The following is a 17,560-nucleotide window of genomic DNA, read 5'->3' on the forward strand; positions in this document are numbered from 1 at the left end:
AATGTTTTATATGTACTACAATCAACATAAATTCAGATGCGAACAAATCGAAAGCTCCTAGAATGAGTTACATTTTCAAGTTCATCTGCATTCTTGATGGTGGCCTAAGTCAGGTCTCAAAATGTACATTCGAGACTTCACCATGCTTAGAAATGTTATGATTGCGCACAAGTGTTTTGAATAGTTTGTTCCTGTTCGCATTTCATTCTATGCTGGTTGTATATTGTAAGGCTTGTGTTGTTTCTGATCCTGGCTTGTGTGTTCCTGATCTAACCAAGAAATGTCCATTCCCCAGCAGGTACCCATAGGGTTCAATGTTGTCATCAACCCAAATTAACGAAACTAACTTGGGCACCAAACCCAATTTAACGAAGTTTTTCCTGAAATAAATTTGTAAAAAAAAAATGGTGATGTGCAATTTTGACACAAGACGGGTTTTTCTTCGAGCGTGCTATTGTGTTAAAGCATCTCGGCGCTCTAGTCACGGCCCTAGCTTTGATTTGACAAGGCTGCATGCCGCACCCATGCACGGAACAACAGACTTGGCAGTCAGTAGTGCTCTGGCATATCAGATGGAACTTGGAGAAGTCATCATCATAATCATCATCATCAGCCTGGTTACGCCCACTGCAGGGTAAAGGCCTCTCCCATACTTCTCCAACAACCCCGGTCATGTACTAATTGTGGCCATGTCGTCCTTGCAAACTTCTTAATCTCATCCGCCCACCTAACTTTCTGCCGTCCCCTGCTACGCTTCCCTTCCCTTGGAATTCAGTCCGTAACCCTCAATGACCATCGGTTATCTTCCCTCCTCATTACATGTCCTGCCCATGCCCATTTCTTTTTCTTGATTTCAACTAAGATGCCATTACCTCGCGTTTCTTCCCTCACCCAATCTGCTATTTTCTTATCCCTTAACGTTAGACCTATCATTCTTCTTTCCATAGCTCGTTGCGTCGTCCTCATTTTAAGTAGAACCCTTTTCGTAAGCCTCCAGGTTTCTGCCCCGTAGGCGAGTACTGGTAAGACACAGCTATTATACACATTTCTCTTGAGGGATAATGGCAACCTGCTGTTCATGATCTCAGAATGCCTGCCAAACGCACCCCAGCCCGTTCTTATGCTTCTGATTATTTCCGTCTCATGATCTGGATCCGCCATCACTACCTGCCCTAAGTAGATGTATTCCCTTACCACTTCCAGTGCCTCACTACCTATTGTAAATTGCTGTTGTCTTCCGAGACTGTTAAACATTACTTTAGTTTTCTGCAGATTAATTTTTAGACCCACTCTTCTGCTTTGCCTCTCCAGGTCAGTGAGCTTGCATTGCAATTGGTCCCCTGAGTTACTAAGCAAGGCAATTTCATCAGCAAATCGCAAGTTACTAAGGTATTCTCCATCAACTTTTATCCCCAATTCTTCCCAATCTAGGTCTCTGAATACCTCCTGTAAACACGCTGTGAATAGCATTGGAGAAATCGTATCTCCCTGCCTGACGCCTTTCTTTATTGGAATTTTGTTGCTTTCTTTATGGAGGACTACGGTGGCTGTGGAGCCGCTATAGATATCTTTCAGTATTTTTACATACGGCTCGTCTACACCCAGATTCCATAATGCCTCCATGAGTGCCGAGGTTTCGACAGAATCAAACGCTTTCTCGTAATCAATGAAAGCTATATATAAGGGTTGGTTATATTCCGCACATTTCTCTATCACCTGATTGATAGTGTGAATATGGTCTATTGTTGATTAGCCTTTACGGAATCCTGCCTGGTGCTTTGCTTGACAGAAGTCTAAGGTGTTCCTGATTCTATTTGCGATTACCTTAGTAAATGGTTTGTAGGCAACTGACAGTAAGCTGATCGCTCTATAATTTTTCAAGTCTTTGGCATCTTCTTTCTTATGGATTAGGATTATGTTAGCATTCTTCCAAGATTCCGGTACGCTCGAAGTCATGAGGCATTGCGTATACAGGGTGGCCAGTTTTTCTAGAACAATCTGCCCACCATCCTTCAACAAATCTGCTGTTACCTGATCCTCCCCAGCTGCCTTCCCCCTTTGCATAGCTCCTAAGGCTTTCTTTACTTCTTTCGGTGTTACCTGGTGGGATTTCGAATTCCTCTAGACTATTCTCTCTTCCATTATCGTCGTGGGTGCCACTGGTACTGTATAAATCTCTATAGAACTCCTCAGCCACTTGAACTATCTCATCCATATTAGTAATGATATTGCCGGCTTTGTCTCTTAACACATACATCTGATTCTTGCCAATTCCTAGTTTCTTCTTCACTGCTTTTAGGCTTCCTCCGTTCCTGAGAACATGTTCAATTCTATCCATATTATATTTTCTTATGTCAGCTGTCTTATGCTTGTTGATTAACTTCGAAAGTTCTGCCAGTTCTATTCTAGCTGTAGGGTTAGAGGCTTTCATACATTGGCGTTTCTTGATCAGATCTTTCGTCTCCTGCGATAGCTTACTGGTATCCTGTCTAACGGAGTTACCACCGACTTCTATTGCACACTCCTTAATGATGCCCACAAGATTGTCATTCATTGCTTCAACACTAAGGTCCTCTTCCTGAGTTAAAGCCGAATACCTGTTCTGTAGCTTGATCTGGAATTCCTCTATTTTCCCTCTTACCGCTAACTCATTGATCGGCTTCTTATGTACCGGTTTCTTCCGTTCCCTCCTCAGGTCTAGGCTAATTCGAGTTCTTACCATCCTATGGTCACTGCAGCACACCTTGCTGAGCACGTCCACATCTTGTATGATGCCAGGGTTCACTCTACCCATCGCCGATTCCACGTCTTCATAGAAGTTTTCGACTTCCTGGTCATTATGACTGGATGTAGGGGCATAGACCTGTACAACCTTCATTTTGTACCTCTTATTAAGTTTCACAAGACCTGCCACCCTCTCGTTAATGCTATAGAATTCCTATATGTTACCAGTTATATTCTTATTAATCAGGAATCCGACTCCTAGTTCTCGTCTCTCCGCTAAGCCCCGGTAGCACAGGACGTGCCAGCTTTTTAGCAGTGTATATGCTTTTTTTGGCCTCCTAACTTCACTGAGCCCTATTATATCCCATTTACTGCCCTCTAATTCCTCCAATAGCACTGCTAGACTCGCCTCACTAGATAACGTTCTAGCGTTAAACGTTGCCAGGTTCATATTCCAATGGCGGCCTGTCCGGACCATCACCACTTGGACCACCACTTGGAGAAGTGGTGGTCGCTTTTGTTATTTCATGGTTTATGCAACAGATGACAGTGATCATCTCATCGCAACTTTCTTGCTTGGCCTGCTCGCACAATGCCTGCATGTTTTTATGGCAATCGAGATGGTGGCAGCATCGTGGAGGCTAACAAGGTGCTTGATCATCGCCAAAGGCTTCAGACATGCCGATTCGATGCAACCACTGCCGAAGATGCGTCGGGCTATGGGAACCCCCAACACAATCATGAAGAGACAGCGCTTAGTTCCTAGAAACAGCCTTGCCAGCTGAATGAGGTGGCTGCAGACTCGAGCTTTGAAGACCTTTTTTGCGTCAATGCCGACGCAGACCCAGCAGAGGCCTTAGATGACGAAGGTATCGTCCAGCTCCTGTGCCCGTTCCAAGCCAAATAATGGACACCATCAATCTCTTGAGGCGGTTTGCTGGGGCCCACGAGGGAACCGAGGACGCATTTCAAGAGCTTGTGGGCTATGAGAAGTGTGTACGCCCACTGCTGGTGAAGCACACGCAGGCAAAGGTCACAAAGTTTTTTTCACTGCAAAATACTAAACTTGCAGTTCTCTCCAGAACGCAGAGGTGTGTTGCTGGGTTTTTTTTTTTTTTTTTTCAGTTTCACACACAAGCAATTCGGGCCGCCCTCGCGGACTTTTCACACGCGCAGGCGTGGGTCAGAGGCAAATACAATGCCATGCTAGCTTTTGGGTGTTGCTACGTTACAATTTTAGATTTCGAGGGACCGAACAATCTCTTTCTTGATTTTACAAACTTCCTGATTTAACTAAATAATTCGAGCGTGGTGATCCCTTCGTTAAATCAAGTTTCCACTGTATATGTTTTATGAAGCCTACCATCATGTATCAAGTGAACATTGCTGAATGTGCTGCTGTAGTGAAGGCTGGCTGACAGGAAAAGATGGGAGCATTTCAATTGTAAGACTGTACAAATCCACATTACGTGGCAGCTGCTTGTACGGAGCTACTTATGCTTTCAACCTAAAATATGGCAGTGGTGCACACATCTTGTAACTTGATTAGATATAAATTTTAGGTGAAAATTCGATGTATAGCATTCAGCTTAATGGTACACATTTAATGTTCTCTATTAAACTCACTGATAAAGAAAGTGTTTGTGAAACTTTTTATACCAAGTGATTAAAAAGTTTAAAGTTAACAATACAAAGCACTCAGGTTAGCATTCCATTTTGCCATCATAAAAACTGGTTTAGCCGTATATCCCCATCATCATGCTACAAACAGCAAGAAAAATTATTTTCAATTTAAAAAGCACCAAAAATGCATAAAGCACGGAGTTACAATACGATGAGCAAAACGAGAACAAGGTAAAAGCGGGAGCCAACGTTTCGACAAGTGGATTTGTCTTTTTCGAAAAATATCAAATTTTGTTAAGAAAATATATACTGATGCCTGTGAAGTTTCAGCAGAAATGAGTACCATAAAATTTAACTGCCGGCTGCATTCTTTGAAAACGCATAACTAAAAATTTCCAGTTACTTTCTTTTATTTCATGCAAAATGCAGACAAAAGCAATGAACAAGATTCTGCTTCGAGTGCAAATTCATGCATGTTTGCAGATAAAATTACACCAACAAATCTGATTTCTCCGCAAGCAGCCAGAATGTTAAACAGCTGTAAGTTTCTCAGATACACGAAAGTCAAGACAAGAGCAGTATTTACTATAACCATGCACAACTGTATACAGGGAGAAACCTCTACAAATGGGAATATTACACAGATTGTGTCATCGCAGTTACAGTGCTAGCAACGAGCAGCAGAGAAAATTCAACACATGCGCATATTAGAAAACCTGCAACATTTCATCATTTGCTGTTGAGGAATATTGAATTTGCCCCAGTGGAAGTCAAAGATGTTGCATTCTTTTTCTGCTTTTTTTTTTTTTAGCAAATATGAACTGTTAAAATGTGTAAAGAGCAAAAACAACAAATTTGCTTGTCTAGTTATTCTGAGAGAGAAGCAACATTTTGCAAACAAGTATAGTCTTCTGCAGCACTCAAAACATCACCATGTCAGTTGCAAAACTCCTAAATGAGCCCGTGCACTGGAGAGTGGCATGCTAAGCTATCTAATTTGTGCAGAATTCAGGGCTTCTACTAACTGTTGCACAACCTACAGTACACAAATAAACTAAAGATACCACGAAATTATAGCTGTCAAACAAAAACTGCTCATATGATTTTTTTATTAAACATGCCAATAGCTCCAAAAAGCTGCTTGAAGGAAATATAGCCGCACACTGAAGTCGATGATCAAAACTGGTATAGCTTAAAGAACTCAGCAGCACTGAAGTGGCAGTGGTCAATAAGTTGCATGCACAACCTTCTGCACATTGTGTGCATACACTGATCATTCCAGTAGCTAGTACAAAGTGTCAAATAAGAAATATTCTTATCTTGCATCTGGGTGAGAGGAGGGTGTGATATTCCCTATCACACTCTACCCTCACTAAAGTAAAAATCTAAACACTTGTGCATACACAAGTGATACACACCAAAAATCCCGGATCAGTAGGAGAGCTTGACTCTTCTCCATGCTTGCGAAATGCTGCTTCTGATGGAGCTGCATCAATTAGGTCAAAGCATGGCTCATTTAATGCTGAAAAAAAAAAAAGTTGTGAATCATTTAAATAAAGTTCAGCAACATTAAAAAATGGGTGGTGTGGAGCAGGAATAAATAAACAGAATAGTAACATGAACCTTCTCATGAAAACAGAACAATTTTGTTTACTACAGCCCATTACACTGTTGCCGCTATACCAACTATTTATTTTTATGACGTTTCCTCAAAATGTTGCTATGTATACAGGGATAGAACACTGCAACTATTTAAAAGGTTGGCTGCTAAGCTATGTATTAATAGTTTTGCCACGAAACACAATGTATCTTTGACAATTTATACAAATGAAAGCACAGCTTTGATGAAAATATACAGGCCATTGTGCACACAATCATTCCTGTGCCACGCAATGTGGCTCTTGTGGCTCACCTTTGGTTCTAAAAAACTTTACAAAGTGGGCAAGAAAGACTTTAAGAGAACAAGCGAGGATGGGGTGCAAACAAGTTTCCCTCTGTGACAAGGCTGGAGTGGCAGGTCAGTGGCATTGTTTAGCTGTCAAAACACATCCCCCAATTTCATTGTTACGAGAGAAACATTAAAAGTAGGTAATAAATAACTTCAAAATCAACACCATGCTCAAACCCCCTGAAATTAACATCCTGGCTAGACCACTGCTGCGAATGCTTGGTCCTGCAGGTGCAACAGGTGGTGCTCACCACTGCATGCGTAACTGTATGCTTATAAGGGACACTGAAGAGAAAAACGATTTGAGCTTCATTAGTAAATTACGCTTCTATAATAAAAAAAAAAAAGTGCTATTGAAAGACAAGTGGCAAGGCAACTTTCAAGTTCCTGTTGCAGTTTGCTGTGATGTCATTAACTTTGACAGCATCTGCTTGGGCCTAGTTAATTTTTTTTATCAGTAAGATCATTGAGTTTCTCACTATAACACCTAGAGGGAAATCTGGTGCCACCATCTATGGGAGTTTCCTAAGGGGTGTTGTGCCATCATAGGAATGACAGTATGTGTGTCTGTGAGGCTTGTGTTGGCTGGTGTTGTAAGAGGCTTTGTCTAAAACGTGGACATGGCTAACAAATTTATTTATTTAACATACCTTACAGGCCCTATGGGGGCATTGTGTAAAGGGGGTTACAAAAGCAAAGGCATAAAAAAAGAGTAAGCAGCCTTCTGAAGTCTGTTACAAAAGATACGTCCCAATGCCGGGCTCTTCAACATTACTAGAAAGATCAAAACATGAAAAAAAGGAAAGACTGAAGTAATCAAATGCCACAAAGGAAAACTTCAAGGAAAAAAACACAAGTAAAATTAACATAAGGCACTAATACTAGAAAGTACCATACAGGAAAAAATACAATGCTTCAAGGGATATTTCGGGAAAAAGACGCAATGATTCATTGAAAACATCTTTATTTGCAGAATATTCGTAGAACTTGTGGGTGGGCCGCCTAGTCCGGTAGTCCATTGGTTATTGCTGCTGCGCTGGCCCTCCCCACCAGCCAGTGCTGACGGTCAGGATCATCGCTGAGCAGAATAGCCTCCCACTGCTCTTCTGAGGGATTTGGAATGGGGTCAACTATGGGATTAAATTGGCAAGCCCACACCATGTGGTAGAGGTTAGCTACCTCTCCACAGTGTGGGCATTGCAGGGAGTATAGTGTAGGGTACCACTGTACTGGTGTAACTTAGCTGGCGTTGGATATGTATTAGTTTGTAGTCTCCTAAGAGTGTTCTCTTCTAACTTATTGAGGGATTTATGTGGCATTGGGTACTGTTAGATATGGGGCCGTTTCCTGAGCCTACTTCGAGTTCCCCAGACCACATCGAATCGCACCACTGCTAAGTAAGGAATGCAGAAGCAGATGCCACATTCCTGAGGCATGGCACGTGCAAACAAGTTGGCGGACCCCACTTCGTACGCCGCCGGTGGAGCTATTCAATGCTTGACTCTTCCAGAAAGCGAGGGGATAACCCGGCACTGTTGCAAGTAAAGTGGGTCCAGAAGCAAGACGGCTGTAATGCGCCGTGACAACCTGACGGCTGTAATGCGCCGTGACAACCTAGCAGCGTCGCCCCCGTCCGCCTTTGAAGAGGGCGAGTTGTAAGTCAGCAAGGCAAGATCGCAGGGGGACCAAGCGGCGACTCTCTTCACCGGGTGTGACTCCATCGCACGGGCGCCTACCATTGGCCGAGGGTGACGACACCCGGGCGGGCTCGCCGATTGGCCGAGAATGGCGTCACCTGAGCGGGCTCTCCCATTGGCCGAACGTGACGTGTCTGATCGACACCGAAGGGCTTAAAAGACACAGACCGGAAGCAGCAGAAGAGCATTCTAGAGGATTCCTAGAGCCTTCCTGGATTCATCTCTCTCGAACTTCTTGCGACGGGCCACAGCGTCCGAGTTGCTGCCGGCCCGTAATGACTTTACTACTGTTAATCGACGCTCACTGTAAATAATGGAAATAAACCTCCCAAGTTTTTTCATCCCGACGTCCGTCCTCAACTCCTACATCTGGCGCCAGCGGTGGGATTTCCTCCAACTCCTGCAGTACTCCTTCCTGGCTGTTCTGTATGGTGCCAGATTGTCAGCATATACTGCTAAAGCAGTTAGGTCACAGCAGCCTTCAAGGTCATCAGGGGGAGACGCCCGGTATAGAAGAGCTCGGGCATGCCTGTGAGCGGCTTCGTTTCTTCCTGGTAGTTCCAGGTGACCGGGAGACCAGGTGACTGAGGCTTGGCTGGGTGGATGCTTAATCAGCAATGACAACCCTGACCTGTGAATTAATCCAGAATTGAAGTTGCGACAGGCGTTGTGGGAGTCAGTGAGCACATTGGCGTTAGGGTTAGATGCTATAGCTAGTGCAATAGCTGCTTCCACTGTGTGAGTGGGGTTGGATGTTTTCATCGAGGCGCAGTTCACCATCGATCCTGAAGGTGTTGAGACCACAATAGTCATCACTCCATTCTTTGGCCCTGCGGCGTTCACGTAAAGGGTGTTAGGTTGCTCGTCCCATTTCTTCTGCAGGGCTTCCCCTCTTGCTTTTCTCCTTTCGGTGTTATATGCGGGATGCATTGTCCGCGGAATGGGGGTACACGGTGCGTCTCCTGACATCACATGGTACCTCTTCCCTTTGGTCTATCGTATAGGGCAGATTAATATGGATCTTTTCGAGCTGATCTCTACCTGGTTTTGTGAGTGCGAGCCTATTGAGTTGTGAGAGGCATTGTGCTTCCCACATCTCTTTGAGGGTATTATGTACTCCTAGAGCCATGAGCTTTGCCGTTGGCGTGGAGTTTGGTAGCCCCAGTGCCATCTTGTAGGCCTTCCTGATCAGTGTCTCCAACTTTTCAATTTCCGATTTGGAGAGATTAAGGAATGCTGTCCCGTACATTATCCGAGAGATCATGAAAGCCTGCACTAAGCGGATGGCGTCCCTTTCCTTCATGCCATGGTGCTTATTTCTGATACGATGTATCGATAGAAATAGAATGCAATGCATCAATAGAAATAAAAACATCGCAAGAAGTTCGAAGCACGTTGCCAAGTACAAGAAACAAGATAAAGTGATTTGTAAGTGCTATTATGAAAAATGCTAGTGTAGGAGATGACAAAATTTTTCTTGATCTGACTCGGAAGCAATGTTATTAGGAAGACTGTTCGACAAGCGAATGGCCGCAGGGAGTAAGGAAAAGTTAAAAGCATATGTCGTACCGTACATGCGCGAAAAATTTAAGTGGTTATTTAATCGGCGAGATGTGTTTGAGGCTATCTGGGTATGTCGTGTGGATTGTGTGCCATTATAAACATATTTGTGAAACAAGGATAACTGAGCGATATTATGGCGAAGAACCAAATGCTGGAGGGAATTATCGATATTATGGCTATAATTACACGAGATGAAACTGGCAACTCTGTTCAGGACTGATTCAAGCATGTCAATTAAGTAGACAGGATATGGGGACCAAATGGATGATGCATACTCAAGCTGTGGACTCACACTGCAAGTTTCATACAAGAATTCAGTATGAATTTCAAGAATTCATACTGCATGTTCAATGCAGTTAAATAACGCATTCTTCAAGTAAAATCTTCACAAAAGGTTTTCGTTCAACCATATTACATCTTCCAGCGAAGTTTACTTACCTATAATGCATAACAAAGCGAAGAAAAGCAAGAACCGACGACAAACTGTTCCAAAGAGTGCAAATCTTGTCGTCTGTCCTCCAACTTTAGAGGCCTGCTGATACTTTTTACGTTTCATATAAGTGTACATGCAATAAAAAGTTGTCATAGTTAAACAAAACATGTTTTTGTGTAGTAATAAAGCTAAAACAGCCTTTCATGTGCTGTTTTAGTAGATAATGAATCATTGTGACAGACGGAACGGTGCTTGCCAGGCACGTCTTCAACATGTCCTGGCTCTCTGAGAATGATGCCAATCCGAAGTCACGATATACCGGCATTCCCATGCATACCACAGCGCAGCAGCGCCAGATTTCCCTCTAGGTAGTATAGTGAAAAACTCTATGGGTAAGATGTGCCACATTATCTGTCAGAGCCTGAGATCAATCACACGATAGCATGCGTCAGGGCCATGGTTGTACATCCTCAAGACAAACCACCACACTTTTCTGGGAGAAGTCTCTCCTGCATTCTTCACTGGTCAATGACTATCATGGGTTGCTCCTTCTTATAACCATCCATAGGCTTTTGCCACGCTGTGCACTGTTGAACTAGGAGCATATTAAAAACTAATGTGCCTTTATTTTTCAAATTTTTCTTTGCAAACAATTCAGTCACTTGTCATAACATTCTAGTCGGTTTTAACCATATTAATGAAGACCAGGAAAAGCAACAGTTCAAGGGAAGACTTTACAAGCTGTTAGACATGGTAATATAAGTGATCTCAAAGGAAGGCTGTTCGAGATATTAACATTCCCATCATAAATGAAATGCTGATATTTTATTGCAACAGGATGCATGGTGAAATGTGAAATGATATGCTCTGGTTAAGATGCAGCAAAATAATGGAAGCTATAAGGCAAGCTTGATTTAGTTATTGGTGCTGACCACTAGGACAAATACTCCTTCAGCATACTTACACGACACATCACGGCAAAGCCTTGTTGGTAACAAGTGGACCTACTTAACATACCATTTGAAGAACAATGCCTGATGTGACAGGCTGGCATTTCTACATTAGCATGCAATTTCAGACTGTAGGAGCTAACTAATAAAAATTGGCATTGTTTTGTACTCTTAAGCGGTCTGGCCTATGGCAAAGCCAACGCCACCTTTCAAGAAACAAATTCATCTACAATGTTGTTGGCACTGGTCCCTTTACTGGGCATCTCTTTTCATGGGAGTACTGGAACTTGCATGTAGAGAGAATTCATACTGCAAGTTCAACACAGTTAGGTGGTCTGAGATTTCAATTTTTATAACAGGTTCCCCCTGGAGGCTGTTCCAATATTTTCCTAGAGGCCCAAAAATAATTTGAAACTCTGTACGCAGTTTCTAGAAAAAAAAGTCACTAAACGCGCGCAGTCACACACACACACACAGATTACACACAGAAAAGCACTGTTACTTAAAACACCTGTTAGAAGAAATACCAAAGGAATGAGGAGGGAAGATAACCAATGGTCATTAAGGGTTACGGACTGGATTCCAAGGGAAGGGAAGTGTAGCAGGGGGCGACAAAAGGTTAGGTGGGCGGATGAGATAAAGAAGTTTGCAGGAACAACATGGCCACAATTAGTACATGACCGGGGTAGTTGGAGAAGTATGGGAGAGGCCTTTGCCCTGCAGTGGGCGTAACCAGGCTGATGATGATGACCAAAGGAAACTAAATGAGGGGCCCGTTTCAGTAACTACCAGAGGCAGACAGTCACTGAAGGCAAGGAAAGCATAGGAGAAATGAAGCACAAGAATTCTGCTTGAAGCAGGTTAGTTGGTTCTTCATGAACCAAGAATCCAGTGCAAACATGATAACACAAAATGCTCCTGTCTTTTTTTTCTCTTAACTGTAGCATGAAATTTCTTTACTTTGCTCTGAAGCACATCCCTTCGATTTACCTTTACACACAGCCCACTAACTTAGAACAGCAAAGACTGACAAGTGACACATTGCTTTCAGATAACAGTGACTTTTTGAGCAGCTACGCTGTTGCTGATTAGGCCTGCTTCAGGAACTTGTCTGGATAAACTTGTTCGAAGCATGTACCCCTCTGGTGCCCGCTCTTTCACAATCAATACTTCCAAGGGCATGGTAAGAGAGTGAAGAGCAACATATTTTTGCAAAAAGAGCTTACTTTTCTTAAAACTTGACAAACCTAAGCAAAATCATAGAGCGAGCATGAATACTTAAATATTACAGAACGATTAGGGAGAGTTGGCAGGTATGCTCTTGGATTCGATTACTGGCCATTTTGTTAGGTGCTTTGCACACACCTATAATAAAGTGGGTTCCAATTTAACCCTCTCATGCATACGGGCCTCATATGAGGACACATATTTATCCTGCTATAAAAGTCATCCAGTTGCTTGAAGCGAGTTACTAGCCGCATTGTGTCCTCATTTGAGGACATGCCGAGTTTTCTAAACTGTTACACAGATGGCGCTTGCTGTCCATGTTTTTTGAAGCGTCAGGCTCTAAAGGAGAGTAGGCTTGTTCGAGGTCACTGAATGTTCGTAGAAAACAAAATATAATTGCTCGACAGGCTATGGTGCTCTTGGACTGTAAAAAATATCTGCGCAAGGAACTTTTGATCTATATTATCTGCTTTTGTTGCCATGTTTTTCTTGGCTATGGGCTTGGTAAAGGAAAAGAACAGGTGTCCTCAATTGGGGACATTATGCATGAAAAGTGTAGCCTTACCTGCTGTGCCACCAAAAAAAATGTACCTGCAGAAAGCCAGACCTGGGCTGAAAGCGCGTGAATTTTCCCGCGCTTTTCATGCGCGGTTGAGGCAGCTTTTGTGGGAGTTTTTGGGTGGGTATAAGTTCCACATTTCCGTAGACTGTGGGAAAAACAATACTTTTCCAAGATGTCTTCAAAGCGAGGACAGTCCAGAGAGGAAATCGATGCTCTTCTGGACCTCTCATCTGACTCTGATGACAATTCCGAGGCGGATGATTGGGAGCAACTAATCACCGACCTTGACACTTCAAGCAGCTCAGAAGAAGAGAGTGATGACCGTGAGCCTGTGCGTGCTAACGGCGCTTCGACAAGCTCTGCTGCAAGGGCCCCCTCGAAGACATCTGCCGCGAGAATGGACAGCACAGTATGGATCGCCGACAAAGACTATGCAGGAAAGCCTCCCGATTTTCTTGGTGAGCATAGGGTCAACCTGCACGGCACACTTCCGATTGACTACTTCCTCGCCGAATTTCCAGACTCATTGCTGGAGCACATTGTTTTTCAAACAAATTTGTATGCAGTGCAAAAAGGCAAAGATAACCTACGGTTCACTTTGCCAGAGCTAAAAGTCTTTCTTGGCATGTTCTTGGTAATGACTTACATCAAATACCCAAGAATCACGAATTACTGGTCCACAGAACCCGGCCTTAGAATGGACATTGTCGCCGATTCAATGCCTGTAAACCGTTTTGAGGAGATTCGAAGATTCCTTCACTTCAAAGATGGGACTGACACTCAGAGCTACCAGAATACCGCGTGTCTGGGATGAGGCCAGTCATTGATGCACTAAACGAAGCATTTTGCTCGGCAGTTGATTCTGAGGAATACCACTCCGTGGACGAGATGGTGATTCCATTCAAAGGGCGCTCCTCCATAAAGCAATAGCTCCCAAGTAAGCCGAAGCGCTGGGGCTTCAAGGTGTGGGTGAGAGCAGGAGTGTCTGGCTACATTTATTGCTTTGAGGTATACCAAGGGGCAACTGGTGGGCGAGCCAAAGTTTCAAGCGAATTTGGTCTGGCCGGAGACGTTGTCATCAGGTTGTCCGAGGGACTTGGAAGGGAAAAATCATAAACTTTATGCCGATAACTTCTTCACATCTATGGCCCTCGTCCAAAAACTCAGAGAGGATGGAATAATGTTTGTCGGGACATGCCGTGTAAACCGTTTGCAAGGAGCAGATAAAAAGCTAAAGCCCTTGAAGGAGTTCAAAGCGGACGGAAGGGGAAGCACATCAATTTGCACCTCAGCAGACAACATCACAGTGACAAGGTGGCTGGACAACTCGCTTGTTCACGTTGTTCCCAGCTATGCAAAACGGCAGCCCAAAGGCACTACCAGAAGATACAACAGAAAAGAGAGCAAAGTAATGGATGTCACCAGGCCGTACTCCGTGGAAGTTTACAACAAACACATGGGAGGTGTCGACCTCATGGATTCGTTGATTGCAAGGTACAGAAATGACGTCCGGAACAAAAGGGGCTACTTGAGAATGTTCTTCCACCTACTAAATGCAGCAGTTGTGAACGCCTGGATTGTGTGGCAGTGAGACAAAGGTGCGGAGCATTATATGGACCAACTTGAGTTCCGAAGTCGCGTTGCCAAGGCGCTCACATTTTGCGGTGAAGCAGCACAGAGCTCAAAGCAATGAGGCCGGCCATCCAACGATTCTTCGCCCGCGCCTATAAGAAAGAGAGTGCTCCACCATGTGTCCCTGGAAAAGAGGTTGGACGGCGGGCACCATTTCCCAAAGAGCGACCAAAAGTATGCCAGCCGCTGTCGAAGTCTCGCCTGCCGCAGCAAGACAAGGTACCTCTGCAGTCGCTGCAATGTCCCTCTTTGTCCCGAATGCTTCGAGTCCTTCCACGGTCCATAAGTGGAATGTGCAAGACCGATCGTCAGCATTTCAATTTGAATTGCAATTGTTTCTTTCAGTGTTCTAGTATGAACGTTCAATAAGGTTTAGTCACATATATTTATTGTGTACTTAAACCAGAGACTAATGTCGGCTTACAGCATGTTGTCCTCATTTGGTGACAGATCGGAAATGTGATACAGAGACTATTGATTACTTGCAATAAAATTTTATCATAATCTTTGTGGCCTCTAGTAACACATTTAAGCAAAAAATAATTTTTTTATCCTCTGGATTTAATTCATGCATGAGAGGGCTAAAAAGATTTTGAATTTGCAATTAAGCACAGTCCATTTACAAATTTTGTTGCTGCCACTTATCAGGACTGCTTTGGCACCTCATGTAATAAACATGAAGATCTGAAAAATGTTGCTCATCAATTTTCACATCTTGCAGTAAACAAATGTGTGCTTGTGTCTTGTCACTGCACCTCTGCAGTGTCATTAATGTAAACACTCATTTACTTGTTTACCCATGGTCCTAGTGAGGCAACACTGTAATTTCATAATCACATTACTTTTCCTAATTACTCAAATTTACATAGAAGACAAAAAACAACTCACGTGCAGTTTTTTCCACATGGTTCTGTTTGCTTGGCTTCAGTAGAATGTCAGATTTAGACATTGGTGTACGTTTTTTTGAACCAGACATGCCTGGAGAAAGGCTTGATGAGGAAGCTGTGTGCTGTGTCTGCTCTGGTACGATACCATTAGACATGTCCCCACCACATGTGTCAGGATCACTGCCTTTGCTGTTAAACAGAGGATCACTTTCACCTGTTAAAGCACTTTCAAGTCTTGGGGACGCAGAAGTAAAATTAACCACACCTGCTTTTGACAGGCCATTTCCCAATTTTCGGGAGCTGTGAAGCTTCAGATTTTTCTTTGCATAACTGGCATCTGCACTTTGCGCGGTACCGCAGTCTTCCGGTACCAGCACTGGTGACATGTTCTGCATTGCCTCAGGTAAATCCACATCGATATCAGATTGGATATTCCGAAGAAATGCAACATCATCACTTAGGTTAACCAGCTTCCGTTTCTTTTTCTGTGAAGAAATCTTCAGAGCTTTTGGTTGGCTTGTGTCCTTCCGCGTATAAGTGTCAGCATCATTACACTGAGATGGGTCTTCACCAATCTCCCAGAGAAGTGATTTTTCCATACCAACTTCACTTGGCCTCTTGTGACCAGGGTTTAAATGAAGTATCTTCTCTGCTGCATCAACATGTCCTTCAGCAACACTTGTTTTGTAAATTTTCTTTTCTTGTTGAGATGCCACATCGCAGTTTAGATCGTCCATACAAGATAGCACTGCACTACTTTCATGGTTATGAGTACTGTTGTCTTTAACATTTTTCATTTGCTGATCTGCACTTCTGTCTGCCTGAATGTACCTTTTTCTGGATGGAGTCCCTTTCTGGATGGAGATTATGGCTTCATTTTCACCTTCAAGTTTAGCATGGTCATTTTCGGCAATTGACACTGCAGTGTCATACTCACGAGTTTTGCCACTGTAAAGCAGCGTGCCAATTTCAGTACCACAGATGCCATGCTGTGCTTTATGCTTTTTTTTCTTTACTGTTTTGTGGTCTGTGACATAATATTTGCAAGTTCGGTCATCCTTCTTTTTCTTCAACTTTCTTTCATGCTCATGACCTTCATAAAGCAATTCTACATTATTGCCATGAACCTCAATGTCTACCTCAGTTTGTTGAACACAGGGCACCTGCACAACTTCGTTGCTACCATCATACAACCTAAGTTTTTTCGCCTTCTTGTGTTTCCTTTCTCCTTGACTCGCCTCCGCAATTGCATCACTAGCGAAAAAACGAGGTTTTAAGATTGCAGGATGTTCGTCAGAAAATATTTCTGTTTCAACAAAAGCGGAATTTTCTCCTGTAACGCCCTCGTATCTTTTCCTACGTTTCTGTTTCTTTTTTCCTTCACTGTGTTCATCAATATCATAAATGAATTCCCAATGTTTCTTTTTCGTGCTCTTTTTGTTAATATTGTCTGCTTCCTCAATGAAAGTTTCCTTTGCCTCAGTAGTTGGTGATGCAGTACACAAAGGTGGCTGGCGCTTCTTTTTTCGTCTCCGATATTTCTCTACGGTGCTCTGACTTCCAACTGCATCATCCTCGCTCATGATGGCAATCCTTTTTCTGTGGCTGCACTCACGTGCAAAGCGACTTTGTTAAAGAACGCAGTGTCGACGAGGCTTTAACAGAATATGCAGGGTGAATAACTCCAGTTAACAGAACTTTGTCACAGTGTTTATACAGCACCCACACATTGCTGTCAGTGTCAACAACAAATGTGACGTTGAAACTCACCAACGTGCCGCTGACATCTTCATATGCCCGACTAGAGTACTGTTCATTCTGCTGCGCACTGGCTGACAGCAAGCTAGTTCACGCACTTCACGATAGCTTGCGATATTTTCACGCTTCCTCAGTAGTCGCGTGCATCGAAGGGCTGTGTGACTTGCAAATCTGTTGAATAGCTAGGCGCACAAAAGGCACAAGCACAACACTCGATTCACTCGCCGACAAAAGCGGCGACCACACCACAGACCACACCACCTCGATTAAGGATAATGGCACAGAGCATGCAGATGGTGGTGCTTAAAGGTTCAAAACGTCGCGGCAACCTGGGCCCTCCTATCTTCCTGCGCCTGTAGCGTCTGTATAGTACGTAAAAGGGTGGCTTCGAGTTCAATTTTCACGTCGTCGTTCTCCGCTGGTCTTTCGTTACTATGGGTAAGGAGAGCTGTCGCTAGGGGGCGGTAGGGGACGTTCCTTTGAAGTGAGGGAAGCTCGCAGTAAAATTGAGTATGAAGAACGGCTGAGGAATATGGAGGAAAGTGAATGGGCTGGG

General features: G+C 43.6%; 1 protein-coding gene across 1 annotated transcript in view; it reads right to left on the minus strand.

Annotated features, from left to right (window-relative positions):
• Positions 1–17,032, minus strand: part of LOC126544140 (uncharacterized) — a 159,493-nt gene extending 142,461 nt beyond the window's left edge. The window contains exons 1-2 of the mRNA XM_055062015.1: positions 17,017–17,032; positions 5,766–5,833 (exon numbers count right to left, since the gene is read on the minus strand). The gene's annotated coding sequence lies outside the window, so the exon portion shown is untranslated. The remainder of the gene's footprint in view (positions 1–5,765; positions 5,834–17,016) is intronic.
• Between the last annotated feature and the right edge of the window lie 528 nt (positions 17,033–17,560).

The sequence above is a fragment of the Dermacentor andersoni genome, chromosome 1, assembly GCF_023375885.2.
Source record: "Dermacentor andersoni chromosome 1, qqDerAnde1_hic_scaffold, whole genome shotgun sequence".
NCBI classification, from domain to species: Eukaryota; Metazoa; Arthropoda; class Arachnida; order Ixodida; family Ixodidae; genus Dermacentor; species Dermacentor andersoni.